The sequence below is a fragment of the Ammospiza caudacuta genome, chromosome 24 (assembly GCF_027887145.1).
Source record: "Ammospiza caudacuta isolate bAmmCau1 chromosome 24, bAmmCau1.pri, whole genome shotgun sequence".
NCBI lineage: Eukaryota > Metazoa > Chordata > Aves > Passeriformes > Passerellidae > Ammospiza > Ammospiza caudacuta.
This window is the reverse complement of record NC_080616.1, coordinates 8,255,465-8,281,463: the sequence shown is the minus strand read 5'-3', so window position 1 is coordinate 8,281,463 and position 25,999 is coordinate 8,255,465. Positions and strand designations below refer to the sequence as shown.

Here is a 25,999-nt window from a genome sequence, read left to right as displayed (position 1 = left end):
ATTTGGGAGCACTGGGGTCCCAGTGCAGCTCTACAGCCCCGAGGTCATCCTCCCTCCCTTGCTGTGCTGCAGTGAGCTCTGGCAGAGGAATGGAGGAAAGGAACATCTCCCACATCCTGCGAGCTTCCCAAAGCTGCCAGCCCCAGCCAGGGCCCATTCCCAGCACCTGAGGGAAGGCAGAGCACCTGCACAACATGGAGAGGGCATGTCAGGAGCGAGGTTAACACTGCAGCCCAGCTCTCCTGGCCCTCTGGGTGAGTCCTGAAGTCATGGAGGTGTTGGATCACTCTCTGTCCGTCCTCTCTTTGCATCCCTGTCCACAAACCCCCTTGGTCACAGAGCTTGTTGTCAGAGAGGGGTTAAAATCCTGCCCTGGCTGGCCTTGTTCAGCACAGTGCCCAGGCTGGGGCTGCCCTGCAGTGCCCCAGGTGCCAGTGTGAGATGAGGGCACACAGCCTGAGCCCAGCTCTCCCACTGCTGCTCAGTGCCAGCAATTCAGGGCTCTGGGAAGAAGGGGAAAAGCTCCAAGCATGAGATTACTACATTTTGTACATTACACCCTGATGGCAGCTAAAAATAGCCTCTGACGGTTGCTAAGTGCGTTCCAAATGGCTTTCCTTGGAGTAAAAAATGGGATTTGTTTGAAAAAGCAGAAGGTGAGCTTTGTACCATCACATCCTGGGAAGGAGCTGAGCAGGGGAAGGAGCTGTGGGCAGGGAAGGAGTTTTGCCATCCCTTTTCTCTGGGCAGGGAAGGGAAGGCAGGGGGGGCTGGCAGAGTGTCCTGGGCTCCTGTGAAGAACACCTGGAAACTCCTGGCACTCCTCACCCTCTGCTTCACACAGAGCCCCGGAGCTCCTCCTGCCGCTGCCCAGGACCGGGGACAGTGCCTGCAGTGGCTGCAGGAGCAGTGACAGTGCCTGCAGTGGCTGCAGGACCAGGGACAGCGGCTGCAGTGGCTGCAGGACCAGGGACAGCGGCTGCAGGAGCAGTGACAGTGCCTGCAGCGGCTGCAGGAGCAGGGACAGCGGCTGCAGTGGCTGCAGGACCAGGGACAGCGGCTGCAGGAGCAGTGACAGAGCCTGCAGTGGCTGCAGGAGCAGGGACAGTGCCTGCAGTGGCTGTAGGACCAGGGACAGCGGCTGCAGTGGCTGCAGGACCAGGGACAGCGGCTGCAGGAGTAGTGACAGAGCCTGCAGTGGCTGCAGGAGCAGGGACAGTGCCTGCAGTGGCTGTAGGAGCAGGGAAGATCCTGCAGTGGCTGCAGGAGTTTCACCCAGGGCAGGGAAGGGACACAGAGCCCCAGGAGCCAATTCCCCTTTCCTGCTCCTGCTGGCCCGGGAGAAGTGAGCTTTGGCAAGGCTGGGGCTGAGCTCAGCTCAGGGCAGGCTGGAGCAGCTCTCAGCTGCCCCTCAGAGCAGCCCCAGCCAGGATCCCCTCCTGGTGTCCCTTGGCACAGCCAGGCTGGGCACTGCAGCTGGCACAGCCTGGCCACGGGAAGCCTCCCAGCCTTTCCCAGGGTCTGAAACACTGAGCTGTCTCAGAGCACTGCCATTCTCATTAGAGCGCCGTGGTTATCATTTCCTAATTACGAAAATGAACTGTTTTTATAAAGATGAACAGTTGTAATTGAAAGACATCTGATGTCAGAACAATTTCTGAGACACACTCCAGGTATTAAGAGAGCCATTTCCTGCAGCAGGACTGAGCACTTGCTAACAAACCTCCTTGGAGGGAAATAGCCCCGAGATGATTGGAATTACAGCCCTACCAACACGCTGCTGCAGGGGTTTGGGTGCTGCTAAACTCGTGTAGAAACAGCCACAGGCAGAGATGAGCTGGGGAAGGACAAGAACCAGGAGCTTGAGCATCCCCAGCACACTTTGGAGCACCAGATTTCTCTGAGACCTCACAGCTCCCAAAAATGAGAATTACTATCCAAGGGGGATTAAAATGTGGAGAAAAGTAAAATAATGGTTCAAAGAAAACAGGTGTTAAATTAAAATAGGCACTTATGCATTGATGTGAGAGCACATGTGCTGAAGGAAAAAGGAAAAGATTAGAAACCTCATTTATTTTCCCAAATAACTTTTCCATTACAAACTCGCTGTGTCCTTATCAAGACAATTTCAAAAAAAAAAAAAGAAGGCCGTTATGATGGCTTAGAAAGAAAGACTATTTTTAATCAATTGTCTCAAAGGAGAGAAACTTGGTCAGGTGTTTGGCAGATGTGGCCTGAGAAGGTACCAGAGAGGCCAGAGGGCTCTGGGGCTGCTCTGTGCCCCCTTCAGCAGGGCCAGTGCTGGCATCCAGAGTGGCACCTGTGCCCAGCAGGGTGGTTTGAATTTCCTGAGAGAACAGGAGAGAATTCCAGAGGGATCTGGGTGCACAGCCAGCCCCTGCCCCTTGGCACTGGCTCTGTCCTTGTGCCAGCTGTGGCACCCACAGCTGGGCTGGCAGGAAGCAGGGAGGATTCAGGAACCTGCCCCGTGCCACCCAGAGCTGAACGGGTTCAGGAACCTGCCCTGTGCCACCCAGAGCTGAACGGGTTCAGGAACCTGCCCTGTGCCACCCAGAGCTGAACTTTCTCCTCTCAGCTCCTGCACCCTCCCTGGGACCTCGGTGCAATCCCCTCCCTCAGGATCCAAACACCATGGGAGAGGATAGAGGAAAATCTATTCCACAAAATGAATTTGCCTCCAAACCTCCCATTATCAGATCAGATTTATAAAAGAAAAGAAGGCAATTAAAGCCAACAAACAAAATCAGCCAGGTTCAGAATTGGCTTTAAAATGACAAAAGCCAGGAAATTACAAACTTGTGAGTGACAATTCATCCCAAGCACCAGGCACAGAGGCCTCCCAGCATTATTAATGACCCACTTTGTCAGCAACTTCCTTCACTTTAACACACTTTCCTCTCGTGCTGCAGAATTTGGGGCATTTTCTGTGTGGCAGCAGATGAATCTCATCAGGAGGAAGGTCAGGACGTTGAGGGGAGGGCAGTGATGGTTCTGTGCCAGGTCCTGCTGCCCTGGGCTCCAAAGGAAAACCTCACTGCAGCACAGCCCAGGTAGCCTGAGAAACCCACTGGTATTTATTTTTTTATTTAAAGAGAAAAGCACTGTTACTTTTCATTCCTGACAGAATTCTCCATTTGCTATGCAAGTCAGCAAATGATAAAATAGCAGAATATTCAGCAGTGTCAAACAGAGGATTTCAGCAATAAGCTCCAGTGCAATGTGAAATATTGTAACAATTATTCCTTGTGATCAGGATGTTAATCTTCCTTCTTCAAACCAAATCTGAGGTTATCCAGTATGATCTTGCCAGATCTTCTCAAAAATTTTGTATTTTGTGAGTGCCTGTGTTCACTGTGATCCAAAATCTGTGACATCATTTAGCTCAGAGCCTTCCATTTCCAGTCTGTGCAGCTTTCTGACTAAACAAAATCTAAATTTGTGGGTGTCTAAAGATGCCTAAGCAATATACCTACATACATAGAAATATATATAAATATATGTATTTGTGTCTGTAGGAAAGTATGCAAGCTTACATCCAGAATCAAGCAACAGTTTGGGTTGGAAGGGACCTTAAAGCTCATCTCATTCCACCCCCTGCCACAGCAGAAACACTTTCTGAATAGACAGTAAATGCAAATTTCATTTAAAAATGCCATGGAGCACATCCCCAGCTCTAGTTCCTTAAACTGCAGGTACTTGGGGACAGTGACAGGACTCCTGCTTAAGCCCAAAGCAGTAAGAAAAATAAATATGTTTCAAACATGTCCAGAAATAAATACAGATGAAGAGTATTTTTACTGCTAATACCTCCTGCATCTGGATTTAAGAGTCTGGATGATGTGATGAATTATTAACATGCTAATGTAAATGTAATCAAATCTCCTGACTCGAGTGTACAGAGATCACCACAGGGAAATAAATAATGAAATGTTTCATCTCCTCTGCTCTCAAGTACCTGCTCTGCTGCTGGGGGTGTGGATCGGGGGTGGGGGGGGGACAGGAAACTCTTTGGAGTGGATGTGGAGAAACAGAGAGAGAAACCAACGTGCTCAGCCTTGGCTTTCCAGCCTGCAAACTCTGCCCAGTCCTCCAGAGAGCCCAGAATGGACAGGGGTGTCCCCAGAGCCCGGAGCTGCCCTGCTGCCCCCATCCCATCCCATCCCATGGATCCCATCCCATTATCCCATCCCATCCCATCCCATGGATCCCATCCATGGATCCCATCCCATCCCATCCCATCCCATCCATGGATCCTATCCCATCCCATCCCATCCCATCCCATCCATGGATCCCATGCCATCCCATGGATCCCATCCCATCCCATGGATCCCATGCCATGCCATGCCATGCCATGCCATGCCATGCCATGCCATGCCATCCCATGGATCCCATGCCATGCCATGCCATGCCATGCCATGCCATGCCATCCCATGGATCCCATGCCATGCCATGCCATGCCATGCCATGCCATGCCATGGATCCCATCCCATCCCATCCCATCCCATCCCATCCCATCCCATGCCATCCCATGCCATGCCATCCCATCCCATCCCATGCCATCCCATCCCATCCATGGATCCCATGCCATCCCATCCCATCCCATGCCATGCCATCCCATGGATCCCATCCCATCCCATCCCATCCCATCCCATGCCATCCATGTTGCTCTCTGGAGCCTTTGATGACCCGTTTCAGCGCAGCTCAGAAGTTCTGGCACAGAAGAAGCATTACAGAGCTCAGCAGAACTTGTTACTCCTTTTACCCCTTTAATTCCATGAACAGCGTGGAGCAGATCCCAGTCCCGTGCTGGGAATGCCCAGGGCCAGGCTGCAGGGAGGGGTGCCGGGCCAGCAGCTCCTGGGGCTCAGAGCACTCCCCAAGGCCCCTCAGGAGCTCCTGGCAGAGCCCTCTGTGCTCACTGAGAGCTCCAGGGTCACCCCAGCACAGAAATCCTGCTCAGGGCAGCAGGGACACGGGCATCTCTGTTTGTGGAGATGTTTGCCCCTGAGCTTTGAGCACTGCCAGACACTGGAGGCTCCCGTGGCACAGACAAGGATGGAGGAAGGGGGAGCTGGAGAGAGCCCAAAAGATTTCACATCTCTCAGTGAATTCCTGCAGGAAGTGGTGGCTGCTGTGTCAGTCTGTCCTGTCAGCACTTTGTGCTGATGCCTGGCTCAGCAGGGAGGAGCTGGGGCTTTCTGAGAGTGCATCCCTGCCCAGGATTGGAGCTAGAGCAGTGTGAGTCCCTTCCAACAGCCAGAATTCTGTGATTCTGTGCTCTGGAGGTGAATTCTCTGCAATCCATCTCTGGCCGAGTAACTGCATTCCTGCAGCACCCCTGGTCACAGGTACTGCTGCCCCGTGTGCCCCTCATGGCAAATCAAACTGCAGCGGTCACACAGTGATGGAAACACACACACAGACAGAAATGCAGAGTTTCCACCACCCCAACAATCCCCAGCCCTGCCTGGCTGCAGGCTCAGTGAGACGTGGCAGGACTCACATTGTGCCTCCCTGCTCGGAAGGACAGAGATTTGGTACACCTCACAAGGGAGGTGCAGCAGAGCTTTAAATAACCCCTCACAGACCCTCCTTGCAAAGAAATTAACCACTCAGTTAATGCCAAGAAATCCCAGGCTAAGATTGATAAAATAGGACTGCCTTCTGCACTTGTGTGGAAGGAATGAAGGAGTCGTGGAAGTTTTTGGCAGGCAGGAGGAGAGGGAATTCTCACTCCTGCTCCTGCTGAAACTGCTCCCAAAGCAGGAGCCATGTGGGATAAAACATGGATGGCTCAGGGTCACATCCACGTGCAATAGGAAGAATCCAGCACAGGAGCTTTAGAGCCAAAGCCCCCCTGAATTCCTGAGGGAGCTGAATCTTCCTGCTGGGTCACATCAAGGCTGGAGGACGTCAGGGTTCAAACCAGGTACCCACAGCCTGCTCAGACACTTCACCTCTCTCTGGCCAGTTAATTTAAAACAGGATTAATATTTCCAGCATGATTAGAATTTTATGAAGCTTAATTAATTAAAGGTCATAAAACACAATGAGAGCAGCATATGACAGAGCTCAGATAAATTCAGGCTCTTGGTGTGGAAGTCCTGCTGTGTTTGAGGTGTATGAGCAGCTCTGCAGGGCTGCAGTGGGGTGGGGGCTCAGCCAGGAGCTGAGAACCCCCAAAATAACGCAGAGGGGAGAAGAGGAAACCCAGAGAACCAAAGTGAGGATTCCCAGTGGGAATGAGCACAAACCAGGGATCAGTCTGATTCCTGAGAGCCACCCAGCACCACCCTGGGGCCAGGGTTTAGGGTGAGCAGGGCAGTGCAGGGTGCTGGCTGCATTTCATGGTTTTACAGGCATTTCCCACCCCACTGAGCCCATGGCTCTGTGAGTGTGTGGGCACGAGGAGCTGTGCACACACATCACTCCCTTCAGAGGAACTCGCTGTTCTCCAGGACCTTTAATTACTAAAAAATGCAGCAAATCCCCTTCAATGTTCCAAATTAGGGTGGGCAGAAGGGGCTGTTTGGGATTGAAGGAGGATAAAGAGAATAAAATGCAAATCTCCTAGCAGTTTATCCTTATGACTAATACCTATCACAACAGATTCGTTTGGGAACTCGCCTGTGACGTTCAGCTTGTCAATCCTCCCCACCTCTCCCAGCTCTGCTCAGGGACAGCCTGTGCAGCTCCAGCTCTGCCCAGCAGTGCCTCAGGAGATGCTGCATCCCCCCAGCTGAGGATCCTGCTGGTGGGAGTCAGGAATTGTGGAATTGTTAGGCTGGAAAAGAGCTTTGAGATCACCCAGTCCCAGCATCTGCCCAGCCCCACCACGGCCACCACTGAGCTGTGTCCTCGAGTGCCACATCCACACCTTCCTGAACACTTCCAGGGATGGGGACCCCAGCACTGCCCAGAGCAGGCTGCTCCAATGCCTGACAGCCCCTTCTGGGAGGAAATTTTCCTTAAAACCCAACCCAAACTTCCCCTGGTGCACCCTGAGGCTCGAGGTCCTGCCCTGCTCCACAGAGGGGCTCTGGCTCAGCCCATCTCCTGTCTGAAGAAGCTCCTTGCTTGGGAAAGGCTCCAAACCTCTTAACAGACCACTTGTGTCTCAGTGAAATCATCAGGAAGGATAAGAGTGCAATTTATAACTACAAAACCAGGCTGCATTTGAATAAAGCCCAGCCAAATCCATGGCCGTGTGGATTCCCTTCCCCAGGCCAGGTAGCAGTGGCCATTTGGGCATCTGCTGCGCTACCAACCCTAAAAACAGCTTCAATCCCGTGAATCTCTCTAAGTACATTAGCCAGAGAATGAAAACCTCATTGAGATTAGGTTTCCATCTCCCCACATCCACGCACACGGCAGCTGGGATTAGTAAATGACCAGAGCACTGAAGGAGGGAGGAGGATTAACAATGGGAATGAAAAAGGTCGGCGATCAGCGGCAGCTCTTTGGAAAAGAGACTTAGGACAAATGGCACAGGCGGCTCCCATGGGTTGCCTTGGGCAGTGAGAGCTGCAGAACACGAGAATGGAAGAACAATCTTGCCCTGATCTGGGGGGGCAGGCCAGGACATCACCCCAAAGAGGGGAGCCCTCTGCAGAGCCCCTGCCAGCTCCCATCAGCCAGGGCCCCAGGCTCAGAATCCAATTCCAGCTCCAGCTATTACTGCAGGAGTTTTAATCTCCGTTCTTATGCAAACAACTGCAGGGAGTGATGGACAGATAAATAAAGAAACAAATGAATAAAGCCAGGCTGGCACACAGGAGCAGCACACGCCTGTGTGAGCCTGGCCGCGCTGGGAGATGAGCAGGACAGGGCTCACCCCTGCTCTGACCAGCTCAGATTTGATATTCCAGACACAGCAGCACAGAGGCAACCGCTGCTGTGACAGTGAGCACAAATGTGGGGGGAAATGAAAAAGGAGCTGTTCTTCATTTGTGTCCAGACAAGGGAGATGTGACCCATGAAGGCAGAACTTCAGCCAGACATTCCCAGCACGGCACTGGAGGGAGGGAGAAGTTCAGCTCTATTAAAATTAAAATTCGTGTTCAGGCTGCCATCTCCTAAACCTGTGTTTAGCAGAGTGCAACTCCTGCACTCATCTGAATTCTGTGGGAATTCACTCCCCAAATGCCCACTAAAGGCCTCTTTTAGAACAGCCCCCCTAAACTGCTACAGCACTGATAGAACAGGAACTGCTTGGTTTTCCAGGCTGTCAGACTGGTACCTCGCTCATATTAAATCATTTCCCTGCACCAAAAGGAAATTAAAGATTATTTTATGCTATTAGCTTTTGGTCCGTTCACAACTTTCTGCATTAATATTAAGATATACAATCTCACTTTTGTTCAGGCTGTAAAAACTACATGAATACAAGATATTTGAAAATTATTTAAGAACTGTGCCCTCCGAGCAGCTCCCTCAGAAGGTGAACTATGAGGTCTTGGCCTCCCATTCGGAGCCCAGTCGAAAACACATTTGCTGCTTGTTAGCAGATTAACAGATGAGACAGAGGGGAGTTAAACATGGCCAAGGTGTGAAAACTAATTATAGGCTGCTGCAGCAGGCCGGCAATAAGGAGAGCCAGTGTTAAGTGCCCGTCCTAGGAGGTGATATCCATCTCCAGAGCAGGAGGAACAAGGCAGGGCTGGCGCTGGTTTCATCTGCAGGAGCTCATCTGAGCCTGGCTCTGTGTCTGCACTGAGCAGCGCTCACACGGGCTCACTCCCATCAACGCACTGCCCTGAAGTCGCCCTTTCTGGGGGCAAAATGTGCAGCCAGCTGCAGCACCAGCTGCTGGAAATGGGAGCCCAAACAATAAATAACAACCCCTTACCAATTCACTACCAAGGGTGGACTGATACTGTTTAAGCTCAACTAATAAATAACAACCCCCACCAATTCAGTACCAAGGGTGAATTGATGCTCTTCAAGCCCAAATATTAAATAACAACCCTCACCAATTCACTACCAAGGGCGAAGTTCCCCACTCTTCAGGCCATATGAGGCACAAACCATTTTATGTGAAGCCTTGAGCCTTTGGAGTAGTTTGAGCGAGAGGAGGGAGCTGCTGCACACCCAGGCAGGATCCCTGGCAGGATCCTCTGGAATTGGGTACAAAACATCTGTGGGAAACAGGTCCCAGCTGTCCTGGAGGGCTCCTTGCTCCTCCTCCTCTCAAAGAGCTGCACACACTGCAGAGAGTGGAAGATCATTCCCTCTGGGGCTCTCTTGCTTTCCCTGAGCCACTGCTCTGGTTCCTCAGAGACAAAGCTCTAGGGTAGGAGCTGTGCACCAAAGGAGATCAGAAATAGAAGAAATTTGGGTGTTTCTCTTTCTTTGAACACCCAAACCTCAGCAGCATTTCAGTGATGACAAAGCCACTCCTGCCATGGAGGTGCAGTGTTTAACACCAGCAGTTCCACCCTCAGAGGTCAGCACTCGTGCGTTTTTGGAGTCTTTGTGCATGCACAAGAGCTAATTGCATCCCAGAGAGCTGTGTGCCTGTTGGTCTGGACGCGTGCTGCCATATGTTTGGTGTATACTCAATTAACAGGGTGCAGCTGCACTGCTTCCATCTGCATTACGGAGCAGATCCCCATCGCAGAGCCAGGCAGGAGTCCCACAGTTTGTATTTATTGAAATCATTGCCCAGGGTTTGGGTGGCTGGAAATACTCAATCAAGCAGCCCAGCATTGCTTTGCACAAGGAAAATGATCCAGCCAGGGAGCCAGAGGAGTGGGATGAGGGCTGGAGGGGCTGCCACGGGCAGGCTCAGCCTGCAGCCAGAGTTAAAGCTGAGCCCTCCTTCCAGGGACTGCTCCTGCCCTCAGGTTTATTGCAGTGTGACTTGCTTCTGTATTCATATTCACCATCAGATTCTGGGCTTTTTTTAGCTCCCTGCAATCTTTTTCTCTAGGCATCGGAAATTTAATTTTAAAATTGGATTTGTGTAATGCAGGCCTTGGTCTGGAGTGCTGCTCCTGAAGCACCTGTGCTCAAAGCTCATCTGCCTGTGAAAATCATTACAGGTGTAGGAGCTGAGTAAAGGTGCAAATTGCACAGATGGATTTCAGTCAGGTTTCTCTGCCAGGGTCTCTTTTCCTGCTGTACAAAAGCAGCTTGCAGAAAAACACCAAAAATACAGCAAGGTACAGGAGCAGAGGGAATGCAAACACAAATACACGAATACACAAATAATCCACAAATCAGGTGTGACCCTATGGCAATGTTTAGATCCAGGGCCTAATCACAAGCTCTCAGGAGACAAGGACAAGGACCCAGAGGTGTGGCTGGATGTGGTAAGAGAGGACATTCAGCATTTTCTGTGATGTTCTTGCCTTGTCCAGCCCTGTGCTGAGGCAGCAATCTGACTAATTAAAGTCCAAATCTGGGCAATTACAGACGGCAACGCGTGGCTGAGAAATAATCAGATTTACTTCTGCTGTCCATTCAGAAAAGCACCAGCAGAGCTGTGCAGGGCTGGTCAGGCTGTGCTGAGGCTCCAGCACCTGCCGCAGGTGCCCAGAGGGGAAGGTGTTGGTGCTCACAGCAGATCCATGGTGCCCCAGTGCCATCCTGTGCCAGGACAGACAGACAGACAGACAGACACCCTGGGGCTTTGTCTGGCCCAGGAGCAGCAGCTGGGGCAACCAAAGCCAGCTCCCCCTGGCCACGGGTGTGCAAATGGCACCAGGGCTGGGAATCTGGGACACTGGGGATACTGGGGGTGAGCTGGGGGGAACTGGGGGGAACTGGGGGAAAACTGGTGGGGAACTGGTGGGGAACTGATGTGGAACTGGGGGTCCCCTTGAACCAGCTGCTGCCACAGCCCTCCTGTGCTCCTTGGCACAGGCATTTCAAACTTTCCAGCTGGAGAACTTGGCTGCTTTATGTCCAGATTGGAATTGTATTAGCCTTGCTGTTGTAAGGAGGGCAGGGAAAGGGAGGGGTTCAGGAAATGTGCTCAAAGAGCTCATGGATTTTATTCTTAGGGGTTTTTTGGCTGCTTTAAGGGGCTCTCGTTGGAAAACAACCGTGAGCTCAGCAGCAGCATTACAAACATTAAATGGAAACTGCAGGGGAGGAGGGAAGAGAAGGAACATGGAAGCTTTTGTTTGAAAAGTCAAATGCAGTTGCATTGATCCATCCAGCAGCCGCAGCTCAGAGGCTGCTTTGTGCATTTGAGCTTTACAAAAATCTCCAAATCCTCAGGAGCAGGCTTAAGGGACTTGATCCATGTGTCAAATCCCCCAGCTGGAGCAGCACCCTGAGAGGCCTCAGTTATCCTGAACAGCACACAAGGTGGTTGCTGTCACCCCAGAGGGCAAAAGCAGATTTGGAAGGAATAATAATTTAAATGTTTTCCCTTGTTTTGCATTCCCCCCCTGCCCTGTGCAATGACAGCAGGCGCTGCAGCACAGGAGCGAGTGCTGCTCCCTGGCCCAGGGATGTGGGCAGGGTGTGCTGGGAGCCAGAGCCTTTCTGGGCTCCTGCACAGTCCCTGTGCTCTGGAGCAGCTCTCTGGGGCTCTGGGCTGGATTTTGGGGTTTTGGGGTGGATTTTTGGGTTTTATCTTTGCTTTCGCATCATTCGGTGCACATCAGCAGCAGAGCAGTAGCAACCACAAGCCCGGTGTGCCAGAACTCCAGAAATTGGAAGTGCAAACTGAACTGAATTTAAACTCCAGAAATTTAAAGTGCAAACTGAACCCTCCCCTCTGGGGCAGGGCTCTGCTCCCAGGGTCCCACAGACAAGCAGGCAGAGCAGGCTGGTTTACCCTTATCATTAACTTGCCTTTTTAATGAACTTTTCAGCCTTTAACCATCCTGGTGCTTGTATTGTGCACTGGCAGAAGCAGACTCACATCTTACATCAGCAAACAGAGATTTGCAGATGAACCTAATCCTGTCAGAGCTCTCAGCACACGGACACACATTTCCTTGCTGGCCAGCGCTTTGGTTTTATACCTGAATTCTCAGGCAACTCAGAATCCTGGTAGGAAATTTCATGCTGCACAAAGCTACTTATCAGCATCAAAAGAACTGAATTAAGATGGTTGGGAGAGGGAAGAAAAAAAATGAAGAGATTTTTCCAGTAATGCTTCTGTTCCACTGGAGAGCATAGGAGGTGGGTTTGCTCTCAGCTCCAGCAGAAACTGCTCCCCTTCCTGCCCCCTTTGAAGTGCACCTGGGGCTCACTGGGCTGTTGGCACACTGAGCACTGCCTGGGACAGTTCACAGCAGCAATCAGCAGCTCCTGCAACATCCTCAGCACAGCAGCATTAATAAACATTAAAGAGGAGTGTGGGCTTGGCATCTTTCTAATTAAGAGTGGAGGAGCTGGAGATGAGGTCGGTGCCCAGATGGGGTTGAAGGGCAGTGTAAGCTTGAGAGAATAAATTCAACCTAAAGGTCATTTATATGGATTAAATGATCTGAACAGTCAATTCCAGAGCCATCTTCTGCAATTAATATTTAATTAAAAATAGAAACACTATAAAGTTTAGCTTTTAACCAGCAAAATTATTTCATGTCCCATAAAACCTTTAAGTACCAGAGCCTGCATCCTCTCTGTCCCCTGCACAGAGCAGGCTGTGGGTCCCTGGGAAGGGTATTCCAAGGGCAGCACCTGTGAAACACCTGGGATCTGTTCCCAGTGACCACAGACAGCATTTGACAGCTGAAGGGCTCTTCCCTTTTCATCCAGCTGAGAATTGAATGCAGTTTCTAATCACATCCAAACACATCATGAATTAAAGGACTGGGCTGAGCTGTGGTCAGCAGTAATTCCGTGTTTCAGAGGGGAAGGGGATGGAGAAGAGGCACCTGGGGGTGGTCCAAGGGCAATGTGCTGATCTCAGCCCCAGACAGACCCTCCTGACCCTGCTGCATCCCCAGGAGCTGCAAACCAGCCCAGCAGCAGCTCCCAGAGCCAGTGGTGCCTTTTCCTAACCCTAACCCTTTTCCCTTTGCACATCTCCCTGGACCTCTCCTGAAAGTGCCTCCTGCACACGTTCAGTGGGATTTAAATGTTCTGTCTCCTCTGACTTTGCTGGCCCAGAACTAGGCCACCAGGAAGTCACCAGAGGAATATTTGTTCTTCAGCACTGGAGTCCTTTGTAACCTACTTGTGAGTGTTTAACCTACACCACCAGCCAGGAGCTGGAAAAGCAGGTTCAGGCTCATCATGTGAATTCTCGCCTTTGGAGAATGCAAGGAAAAGTCACTTTGTTTCTGCAAGGTCCTTTCAGTGGACTGAAGGTGGAGAAATTTAGATCTGTCACCCATTTCCTGCTTGATTTCCAAAGCTCACACTCCCAAGCTTCAGTGCCCTGGAAGTGCAGATAACACTGACTTGTTTTCATATGAGCTGGAGATATTTTCTACAGTGCTACGAAAATAAAAAGCAATCCAGTTCAAAGACTTGTTTTTGCTTCCCTCAAAGTCAACCATAAAATTCCCTCTACTTCAGTAGTGCAGGATCAATGAGTTTTTCTCTAAATGTTTGGCAGAGCTTCCTCCCTTTATTCTTGGGACTTGGGGTCCTCCTGTTTATTTTTACTGATTACAGGAGATTTGTTGTTGTTTTCAGGGGTACAGAGGTGTAAGTGCAGGATGTGATTGCCCGGAGCTCTGTGCCTCCCTCCCTGCTTTGGAGCAGCATTGCTGGAGCCCTGACCTTGCCCAGCCAGACTTTCTGGTCACCACAGCTCAGCTCAGGGGCACTGCTCAGAGGAGCCTTTGGCACTGCAGTGGCCATTCTCTGGCTTTGGAGAGTGCTCTGAAACCTCTCTGAACCCTCAGCAGCAGCCTGGGAGTCCTCCACTCGGGGGAGCATCCACCCATCCATCCATCTCCATTGTCCATCCATCCATCCATGGTTCCATCCATCCATGGATCCATGGATCCATGGATCCATCCATCCATCCATCCATCCATCCATCCATCCATCCATCCATCCATCCACTGATCCATCATCCATCCATTGTCCATCCATCCATCCATCCATGGTTCCATCTATCCATGGATCCATGGATCCATCCATCCATCCATTGTCCATCCATCTATCCATCCATGGTTCCATCCATCCATGGATCCATCCATCCACTGATCCATCATCCATCCATTGTCCATCCATCCATCCATCCATCCATCCATCCATCCACTGATCCATCATCCATCCATTGTCCATCCATCCATCCATCCATGGTTCCATCTATCCATGGATCCATGGATCCATCCATCCATCCATTGTCCATCCATCCATCCATGGTTCCATCCATCCATGGATCCATCCATCCATCCATCCATCCATCCATCCACTGATCCATCATCCATCCATTGTCCATCCATCTATCCATCCATGGTTCCATCCATCCATGGATCCATCCATCCACTGATCCATCATCCATCCATTGTCCATCCATCCATCCATCCATCCATCCATCCATCCATCCATCAGGAGTGGGAGCAGGCAGGAAAATGCAATCAGCTTTCCTCATTCTAATAAGGCAGCACAATTAATCTCTTCTCACCCAATCCCTGCTGCATGTATAAATTAAATTAGCAGCCATATATATAGAGACATTATATATAGGTATATATATAGAGAGATATCATATATACACACAGGTATATGAAACACCCCTGGCTGAAATGTCTCTTCTAACCTGGAGATGGAAGGTGAGAGCTGCAACTGCTGAAAATCTCGGAAAACAGCACAGTCCCCATCATTCCTGCTGTGACCCAGGGACGGTTCCCATGCAGTCACATGCATGTAAAAAACCCTTTTGAAGTCTCTCATATTTTGTTACTAATTCCGCTTTGCAAACAAGTGCCTGGTGTTACTGCTGAAATATGTCAGAGCTGTTAAATGCTTGTATAAATAATAGATAGGAGGGCTTGTAGCAGGACTAAGGTCTCTCTGCATCAAGACATAGGCAGGGTTATGTTTTATTAATAACCATTTGCAAACCACAGTGAAGCGGGGAGATGGCTGCTGTGCCAGGGTTTTAAAGCCCTGCTTCACAACCAGCCCAGCCCAGAGGGGTCTCTGCATGATCTCCAGCCCTGGAGCCCTCCCTGAGGTGGGGAAGGTGCCACCCGTCCCTGGGAGCAGCACCGGGGTGGTGCCAGCCCCTCCCTGGGCTTTGCCACCCTCCCCAGGGCTTTGGCTGAGCTGGCACCCCTGCCCCAGCTCAGTATTCTGAATCTGCAGAACTCCAAAATACCAACTTCCCATTCTGTCTCTAGGCCAGCTGTAAGAATCATCCTTGATTTCTATCCGTGGGTAATTGTGCTACGATTATGGAAAACAACACTGTGTCATGGAAGTGCTTACGGTGGTTATTTCGGCAGAAATAGCCTCGTGCATTGCTAAAAAAGCATTTTCCAGCCCCTCTACGTACAATAGGCAGTGACAGACGGAGCAGATTTGCATAAAACCACACAAGCATCGAGTTCTTTTCAAGGCACTCAGACTCCAAAGCAGCACCATGGGCAGCGCCCGGGAGGGATGCAGGGGAGATGCAGGAGGGATGCAGGAGGGATGCAGGGGGGATGCAGGGGGGATGCAGGAGGGATGCAGGAGGGATGCAGGGGGGATGCAGGAGGGATGCAGGGGGGATGCAGGAGGGATGCAGGGGGGATGCAGGGGGGATGCAGGGGGGATGCAGGAGGGATGCAGGAGGGATGCAGGGGGGATGCAGGGGGGATGCAGGGGGGATGCAGGAGGGATGCAGGAGGGATGCAGGGGGGATGCAGGAGGGATGCAGGAGGGATGGAGGAGGGATGCAGGAGGGATGCAGGAGGGATGCAGGAGGGATGGAGGAGGGATGGAGGAGGGATGGAGGAGGGATGCAGGGGGGATGCAGGAGGGATGCAGGAGGGATGGAGGAGGGATGCAGGAGGGATGCAGGGGGGATGCAGGAGGGATGGAGGAGGGATGGAGGAGGGATGCAGGAGGGATGGAGGAGGGATGCAGGAGGGATGGAGGAGGGATGCAGGAGGGATGCAGGAGGGATGCAGGGGGGATGCAGGGGGGATGAGCCTGAGCCTCTCCAGATCCCCTCTCTGTAAATCTAAACACCTTTGTAAATCTAAACACCTCCTGTGGCTGTGAAATAGTGACTGCCAGACAGCTCATGAATAGAAATGCACTTTGAAAATTGCCCAGCTGAAGGCCAGCCCTTGCTGATCCAGGAGTTGGTTATGTGTGAAAAATCACTGAAAGTCAAACCAGTCCATTTACCTGCCCAGAGCACCTTACAGGAGTCTGAAACAGCACTGAACCAACACTCATGAATATTAAAGCACTCCCCAAACAGCTCCTCCTGCCCTTGTGTGAACTGGAGAAGTGAAACCTCAGAGCAGCCTCCGGGGAATGAATTCTGTTGACATTTTACTTCGATTAAAAACCTGATCTTTGTTAAGCCGCACCTAATGCTCAAACACCAGCAAGTGTGAAGGCAGAGAACGTTACACTGGCATGGAAAAGGGGAAAAAAAGGGAAAGGAAAAGAGAGGAAAAAGTCTCAGAGAGATTTGAGCTTGGCCCGAGCTGCCCCCAGCCCTGCCCTTCAGTGGAGCTCGCTCAGGTGAGACCTGGGCTGCACCTGGATCCAGCAGTGCTCCTGTTCCAGAGGGAAACCTGCAGCTCCTGCAGGGCTGGGGGACTCTGCTCCTGCATTTTCTGCAGCCCTGCAGGGTTTGGGGGCTCTGTCCCAGCTCTGCAGGACAGACCCCTCTCCTCGCTCCTCTTTCTGCAGCCCAGCCAAACAGGTGGCTCGGGAGGAATGAGGGGATATTAAATTAAGCTCAGGTGAACCTTCTGGGGAAATTCAAGGGAGCTTAATTGCAGAGTATTTGCTTTTACCTATTTCTCCCTTTTTATTTGGGAAATGCTTATGAGCAAACTTTGTGTTTAATGAGGAGGAAAGCACTGATGAAAAGATGCATTTCTTTTTAACATCTTTAATCTGAATTCTTGCTGGTGCTGCACATTTTCCCAACAGAATGCTTACAGGTGATGAGGTTGTCCGGCAATTTTTTAGTGATTACACTCCAGACTAAACCAGATGCAGGAGATGGATGCACAGCTGTGACTGAGAGTCCTGGCCAGGGGCTGCCAGAGAATCCTGGGGCTTCTCATCTGCAGCCTCTGCTTTAAACAGGAGCGAGCTGAAACCTTGGTGCAGAGTAAAACCCTCATCTCTTGAGCAGATGTATGAGAAACACAGGATGTCAGGATTCTGAGCCAGCCATGGGCAGCCAGGTAGCCCAGCAGCTGATATCAGCACTGATAAATATAGACACTTCTTATACAAGGAGGCACGGGCGGGTCACTGAGTTTTTAGGAAGATGTTCTCATTGATTTCCAATAGGAAATTCTGATTTTAAGCGTGGTGTAAAGTGGCATTTTGATATTATTAATGCCATGTTCTGGATAATATGAATGCTTAATCTAAGTGTAAATAATGACTGTGGAAAGAGTGCCTGGGCAGTGTCAGTGCAAAGAGCAGAGTCCCTTGGACAAAGAGCAGGAGGAGACTCGGGGATAGGGCAGGAAAGGATTGCTCTCACCTTCAGGCGAGGCTGAGGAGGAAGGGGCTGCCCAAGGTGACACAAAGAGCTGAGTCCCATCCCTCAGAGCCTCTCCCTTTACCCGTGACCCTGCAGGGCCCCTGTGCCAATAAATGCCCAGGCAGAGGGAAGGGGAAGGAGTGGGGCTGAATCTCCTGCTCAAATGACAGATGAAGGACAAAAATGTGACGTTTATCAATGGAGTAAATATTAAAATAAAAGGATTTGGGAGGCTGTCATGATCTCAGTGCTTACATCAGGCACAGGCTGTGCATATCTTCACATTACAGCTACGGGGAGGAAAACAAACTGGATTACCAGGGCTTAGTGCTTAAGCACTCTGTTCCCCAGCAAGGCAAGGAACTCTGGCTGTTCTGTGTTGCAGATGAGATTGAGGCCGGGCAGAGACAAGGATCAGGCTGTTTTCCTCTTCAGGCACAACGACTATACCAAATAAATGACATAAAAATCACAAAACCTTCCCAGCTCATCCTCAGAAGTGCCAGCAAGGCTGGGGGTATGTGAGCTCTGTAAGTCAGCCCCAGTTTCAGCCCCAGTTCCACCCTCATTTTCCTGCCATGATACCAAACCTGCCCCATCACCAAAGCCTTCCACAACACCAAACCTGCCAGGACACCAAACCTGCCTCTCCCACTGATGGCCAGGGGAGCTCTGCCTCCCTTTTCAGGGGACAGACCTCCTACAGAAAATAAAATTATTGAGCACAGTGATGGGAATGAGGCTCATTTTACTGGAAACCTCTGGTTCCATTAAAGCCTGAACCCACCCATTCATTTTAACAGGAAATTATTTCATTTTAAGAACAAAAGCAGCAAGAAAACTTCGCTCCCAGCAGAGCAGCAGTTGGGATGCACTGCCCGGGGTCCTCCAGCAGCTCCAGAATCAAGCACAGGGCATCATAAAGACTGGAAAAGAGCCCAAAATCCAACCTTCTAGGGACAAACAGCTGTTGCTGCACCAGTGTTGGATCCCAGCCCCTGTATGGGATGATTTTTGAGGCCCCTTCCAGCCCAAACCATTCTGGGGTTCTGTCTGGGGCTTCAGCAGCTCCTCAGTTTGGGGAAGGACAAATCCTGCTCCTGTTCTCCTCCTGTCCTCCTCAGAAGGAGGGAGAGGTGATTGCCCTCAGACCTGCTCAACTGGAGATATTTTTAGAGGCATTTTTGATCTAGCACTGGATAAAAGAGGGTTTAGACTTGCAGGGGCTTAACTGCCCCCGGGATGCCAAAGGCACAAAATGTGCCAAAAATCAGAGGAAATCTGTGAACTGAATCCTGCAGCTTAGAGCTCAGCCACTGCTTGTCCTAAACCAGAGCAGTGAGAAATCTGCTCTGTTTCCCTTTGTTGGAATCTGCCCTGTTTCCCATTATTGGAATCTGCTCTGTTTCCCTTTGTTGGAATCTGCTCTGTTTCCCATTATTGGAATCTGCTCTGTTTCCCATTATTGGAATCTGCTCTGTTTCCCATTATTGGAATCTGCTCTGTTTCCCTTTGTTGGAATCTGCTCTGTTTCCCATTATTGGAATCTGCTCTGTTTCCCATTATTGGAATCTGCTCTGTTCCCATTTATTGGAATCTGCTCTGTTTCCCTTTGTGGGAATCTGCTCTGTTCCCTTTGTTGGAATCTGCTCTGTTCCCTTTATCGGAATCTGCTCTGTTCCCATTATTGGAATCTGCTCTGTTCCCTTTGTTGGAATCTGCTCTGTTTCCCATTCTTTGGAATCTGCTCTGTTCCCTTTGTTGGAATCTGCTCTGTTCCCTTTGTTGGAATCTGCTCTGTTTCCCATTCATTGGAATCTGCTCTGTTTCCCTTTATTGGAATCTGCTCTGTTCCCTTTGTTGGAATCTGCTCTGTTTCCCATTCATTGGAATCTGCTCTGTTTCCCTTTATTGGAATCTGCTCTGTTTCACATTATTGGAATCTGCTGTTTCCCTTTGTTGGAATCTGCTCTGTTTCCCTTTATTGGAATCTGCTCTGTTTCCCATTATTGGAATCTGCTGTTTCCCTTTGTTGGAATCTGCTCTGTTCCCTTTGTTGCCATCAGTCCGTTCTCCCAGGGAGAAGCCCCAGGACAGGAGGAACAGCCCCGAGTTCAGCCAGGGGAAGGCCAGGCTGGATCTCAGGAACAATTCCTTCAGGAAAGGGGCTGGCACAGGGCAGGGGTGGGGTCACCATCCCTGGAGGGCTGGAAGTGTGTGGATGTGACCTGGGGGGCAGTGCTGGACACGGGGGTGCTGCTGCTGCTGCCTGCCTGGGGTCTCTGCAGCCTGAACCAGACAGGAGTGTGCGAAAAAAACCCAAAAACCAGAGGAACTCTGGCAATAAACCCCAAAAACCAGGGAACAAACCTCTGGCAATAAACCTCCCAAAAACCAGAGAACCTCTGCCAATAAACCCCCCAAAAACCAGAGAACATCTGCCAATAAACCCCCAAAAACCAGAGAACAAACCTTTGGCAATAAACACCCCAAAAACCAGGGAACAAACCTCTGGCAATAAACCTCCCAAAAACCAGAGAGCCTCTGCCAATAAACCCCCAAAAACCAGAGAACCTCGGGCAATAAACCCCCAAAAACCAGAGAACAAACCTTTGGCAATAAACCTCCCAAAAACCAGAGAACCTCTGGCAATAAACATCCCAAAAACCAGAGAACCTTTGGCAATAAACATCCCAAAACCCAGAGAACAAACCTTTGGCAATAAACCCCAAAAACCAGAGAACCTCTGGCAATAAAACCCCAACTCCAGAGAGCAGGGCAGGGCTGCCGAGGCTCCCAGAGGGAATTTCACACCCTGGCACGCATCCTGCATCCTGCATCCTGCATCCCGCAGGGGAAGGAGCAGAAAGCAGCTCCTGGCTGAGGTGACACCATCCGTCACTGCAAACCTCCCCAGCCCCGCCTCAGTTCTGCTGAGAATGATAAAACTCTGCGAGGGAGAAGGGAATAACAGCGACTTCCAGGCAGGGCTATTTTTCTTCTTGATTTTCTTTCTATTTGAAAGAAAAATCCCGTTAAATCTGAGGTGGTTTTAATCAAATGCAGACAAAGGAAATTGAACTATTCACAAACCAGCCTCTATTCTCCATTGGCCTTTGTTGCTTTCACTTCAAAAGTTTGTGGTGCAGGCCTGCCCAGGGGAATTCTGCATTCCTTTCATCTCTTACCATCTGATGACAAATGGCATTTTTGGGATCACCTTGGAAGGGACAGAAGCAAATACTCAGGGAATATGAACACCTTGCATTGCATTTCACATCCAGGAAAGGGAAACGTGAACCAGCTGTGTGCCAAACCAACGGGAATTTTCTCATTTTCTCATTTTCTGGAGTGCAGTGAGTTCCCAAGGTCATGTTTGGAGAAACCCTGGGGGAGGGACCTGCTCAGGGACAGAGATTTTGTCCCTCTGATCAACCCCAGAATGGCTGCAGAAACCTGACAAAGGACCCAGGCATTACATGGCTTTTCTCTGCATAACAATCACAATTCCTGTCTCTATTATTTATTCAGTGTTCAGCCCCCAGTGCATGTCCTGTCCCGTGCAGAGCCTGGCATGAGCAATGCCCTGTTACAAACACTCCATTACAACTCACTCCCTTTCTTCCAGCCACTCCTTCAACTTCTTTGAAACCAATTCCAAGTTCAACTTTCCCAGAGCCTGAAGCTTTCAAAAGGCCAATTCTTAAAAAGCTAATTAGTTCCCCATAGGCTTTTTCCTTTTATTTTTCTTTTTTGGACTCAGTAAATATTTCTGAGATTGCTTTTTGTATAATCAGTGTTAGCAGCTCATTAAAATGCACAGTATGTGGATCATTTGGAATGTGACATGGCTCAGCATGGACACTCAAGCTGCTTAAAAAGACAGAAAATAAAAAGATGAGGATGGAATGAAAGCAAAAAGGCAGCATTTCCTTTAAGCTGACACCACAGTTAAGGGTTTAAGACAGGGCAGGGAGCCTTCAGTCCTGCTATTAGGAGAACAGCCTAATTGCTCAATGTACTGCCTGCCCTCTCCTGCCTCTGTGTTCTCCAAAAAGTTCCTTTTACAGAGAGCTGAGATGCAGAAAAAAGGGTTCTCTGAGCAGGTAATTGTGCAAGGTTTTCACTCTGAGTAATATGAGGATTCTTCTTGAATTAATAATGAATGAAGTAATTTAAAAGGCCTTTAGTGTGTGCAGCCAGAAATAAATAATGCCTTAATCTGGGACATTTTATTTTCCATTAAAACAAACACTTTAAAAAGTGGGCATTACTGAGCAGCACTCGGTGCTCTCATGCCAGATGCCTGCATCAGGTGGACAGCAATGCTCAGGACTTGTTCCTCAGATTTCAAGCATGTTCTTGATGTTTGATGGCTGTGGAAGGCAGGGAGGCTGAGAGCATCGCTTTGGGTCACAGGGGAAAATCAGCCCTCACTGAATGGGTAAAACAGAAATGAACCCCAAATCAGCCCTCACTGAATGGGTAAAACAGAAATGAACCCCAAATCAGCCCTCACTGAATGGGTAAAACAGAAATGAACCCCAAATCAGCCCTCGCTGAATGGGTAAAACAGAAATGAACCCCAAATCAGCCCTCGCTGAATGGGTAAAACAGAAATGAACCCCATTGCCATCCCCTTCTCTGTGATATTCCTTCCGCTGCTCTGGTTAATGAATGGTAATGGGGAACACTTGATTAGGAGCCTTTCATCATTTTAGGACTAGGGGCTTTAGCTTTCTGACCTACTTTTCCTGCCAATGAAATTCCATTTTTAGCTTCCACTCAAGGTCTGAATGTTACCCAAATTCAGACCATCTGCTTTAACTGCCTACGGGCTGAGGAGCTGATCCAAGCCGGGAGGAATAAATGGAACCAGCGGTAATACATGAAGTATTCTCCGCCCTGTGTGTATTAAATAACCTACTTAGTTTGTTCCTGAGTCCTCACAAACACTCCCATTCCTGCTGCTGTTGGAGGAGCATTCCTGCCACCAGTTGCTCCCAGGTCCCCTTTTCTGCCCAGCCTGGAACTGGCTCCAAGCTCAGCTCATCCCCTGATCTGGCTCTGCTGAGGGTTGGTCCAGCCCTCAGGGAATCCATCAGGGAGTGATTCCTCCCTTCCTGATGCTCCTCCTCACTGCAGGAGAAACAGAACCTCCTTCTCCTCAGAGCAGGACAATTCTGAATTCATTCTGTCCCTTCGCCACACAAAACCCAGTCAGAAATACGAATTTATAAACCAGAACAATACCAAAAAGGCAGCTTCGCCTGGAAAATCCCTGCTGAGCAACTGCTGACCACAGCTTTGCTAAGGATCCAAGTGAATCCAAGCGCTGGAGATAAGCTGCTGGAGCTGGAGCTGATAAGCATCTCCAGCCCCATCCCTCCCTGCCTGGCTGAGGGCTGCAATTGCAGCACAATTTCCAGAGCATCCATGAAAACATCACCGAGTGAGTGATGCCAGGGAAAAGGAAAACAGGAGTGTGAGAGGATGCCAGATCTCACAGCTGAATGCCCAGCTGGGGAAGTGCCCAGCTCCAAACAAGGCAGAAAATAAGGATATTTAATGTAAAAGAATCCTAGCATGAAATAGGCGCTGTGCTTCCCCGGCACGGCTGATTTGCTGCTCGAGGCTGGCATTTGACAGCCCGTTTGCAGATTCTCCTGCCTCAGAGCCACCGAGCCTCTTCTCACAGCTCAGCCTTGCAGGGCCCAGCCCAAACCAGTCTGGGCTCCTGGGTCTGTAAAACACAGCTGGGCACCCCTGGGGACACCCCAGGTGGAGGGGAGGGGGCTCTGAGCAGCCTGAGGCAGTGGAAATGTGGAATAAATGGATTTTAGAAGGTCCCTTCCAACCCAATGTGGCAGAGCGGCACAGGTGAGCTCTGGGGCTCATTCCAGCTGGGTGGGTGAGCAGAGATGAATTAAACCCCAAAGCAGAGATCCAGCCCCTAGGCCTGCCCAGCTGTGAATTCTGTGATCTAAAGCAGAGATCCAAGCCCCCATCCCCGCTCTAAAGCAGAGATCCAGCCCCTAGGCCTGCCCAGCTGTGGATTCCCTGCTCTAAACCGGGACAGGACGAGCAGAGTTTGCTCCACACTTTGGACCATTGGGGTGACACAGTCATCTTTGCTCTGGGGCTCACAGCAGCATCAGCAGGATTACCTGGGACCTGCACCTGTGACATGGAGGGGCAGGGCTGCCCATGCAATATTTCAGTCTGGCAATGCCCCTGGACCCTTCCAGCTGAATTCTGGCCATTTCCCCTCCTCTGTGTGGGCCCCAGCACTGCCCAGTGAATCACTTGGAGCACAAAAAGGACTCTTAGGCACCTGGAGAGCCACATGCTAATTCCCTGCTTCATTCCAGCTCTTCATGCAAGAGGCTTTCAGAGTCACAGTCTATTGTGCAGCACACAATGATATTACTCTGTCCCTGTTGTCCTAAAGCAGACACTTCCAGGCTGGAGCAAAATCTCCTTCTGCCTCTCCTGTGCTGGGCACAAGGTGGAGAATGAAGCAGCTCCCCAAGAGCTGTGGGGCAGAAATGCTGCCCAGGGGAGAGCCTTGTGTCTGCCCCAGCTTTGTCCAGCCCTAAATCCCATCCCGTCCTCCTTCCCCCAGGTGAGCCCTGCGCTGAATCCAGCAGCTGGGAATGGCTCAGTTGTGATCCAGGTGGATTCCTGGCAGTGCTGGCAGCTCCTGTTGTGCTGTGCAGCTCCAGCACCCTCAGACCCTCTGCACGTTAATCGCCACCCAGCTCCTCTACCAGCTGCTCTAATCAGATTATTGATCAACTGCTTAGAATGCACTTTCTCTAGAAGTTTTTTAGATGACAATTTGCCTTTTACTAAATAAATTAAAGGGAAAGTTGTGTTCTCCCATTCCAGTCAGGGAAAAAGAAGTTTTGGGGTTGAAATGCCTAATTAGCAGTGACTGGAATCCAGCAGCTGAGTTTATTTGAGTTTATTGGCACTGTAGCTGATATAAATATGCCACAGGGCCATTAGTGCCTTGTGGCAGCATCAGGACAGAAATAATCTCTCAGCAATGAATATTGCAGGAGCCGGGGGTGCCAACAGAGCAGCAGAACAAGTGCAGCCCAGAGCCCTGGCAAAGGCAGGGGAGGCTCTCGGGCAGCGCCAGGGATGCGCTTGGGGCTCTGGCCCTGAGAAGCAAAGCTGAGACCTGCCCAGGGCCCAGGGCTGGCATTTGCACCTCAGGTCAGCTCTGTGGGGCACAGGACGTGTCCCCAGGTGCCACCTCACTGGGGTGATGTCCCCAGGTGTCCCAGAGCAGATCCCAGGGCAAGAATGCAGGAGGGTCCTCCACAGAGAGCTCCAGTGTGGCCAGTGCCACCAGGGCCACCAGCCCAGCCCTGCAGAGCTCTCAGGGCTCCTCCTGTCACAGGAGAAACTCCATCTGCCCACAAACCCTTCCTGCTGCCTGGGTTTGATCTTTGCTGCTGTTTTAAGCACTTCTCTCGAGTCCCCATAATGAGGTAACTCTCAGTCTGCGTGTAAGAACAAACCTCCCTGAGCCAGACTGTGAGCCAGACACTTATTATTGTACTCTCTGCAAATGCACAGAAGGGCTTTTTCTGCATGCTCCAGGTCACTGAGATCATGTTTGAGGCATATGATTAATTTCCAGCCTTATTGTGTTAAGGGCCAGCAGCAGAGGAGGGAGATGTTTTTGGAGCAGTGTTAAATGAGGCAGAAGAACTTGTCACTTAGCAGAGCTTTGAAATGATCTTTGCATAGAGCAGCAGCTAAGAAGTTAATAGACATGAAGAGGCATCTATTGATTTGAGGTGTTCGGAGGGGTTTTGGTGTGGGTGAAGGCAGGAGAAGGATTCTGTTTGGGATAAATAAACCTTGGCTGAAGCATTTAACATGCAAGGAATCCTGCTCTTACTGAGCCCCCCATTCCAACAGGTTCTTGCACGGGGACAGGAGTGCAGCTGAGAAGAAAGCTGTTTTGAAATGTTTGTTTTTCCTCCTGGATGTAAATTATTCCTAGCTCAACTCTATTCCCCTCAAAGCTCTTTGTTGGTCATAGACTGACATCAAATGTAAAAATAAAGCCTCAATTTAAATAAATAATTTCTCCTTTCAACATTTGCTGCACCCAGCACCAGAACATCTCAAAGATAACCACAGAAATCCCTAAAACCATCTGATAGCAACCAGGGGTTGGTTTAGATTTCAGTTTTCAGATTTTCTCCAGAGCAGAGGCGCTCCAGCCCTCAGAGCATCCCTGTGGCCTCCCCTGCACAGCTCCATGTCTCTTTATGCAACACAAATCACAGCAGAAGATTGTTGGGTCCAACCCAGGGCAGAGCTTTGTGTGGATATTTTCCAGCTGGTCTCACGTCCCTGAGA

General features: G+C 50.3%; 1 protein-coding gene across 2 annotated transcripts in view; it reads left to right on the top strand.

Annotated features, from left to right (window-relative positions):
* The window catches only part of KCND3 (potassium voltage-gated channel subfamily D member 3), an 84,127-nt gene that overhangs the window by 35,838 nt on the left and 22,290 nt on the right, over positions 1-25,999 (top strand). The gene's annotated exons all lie outside the window — the stretch shown is intronic.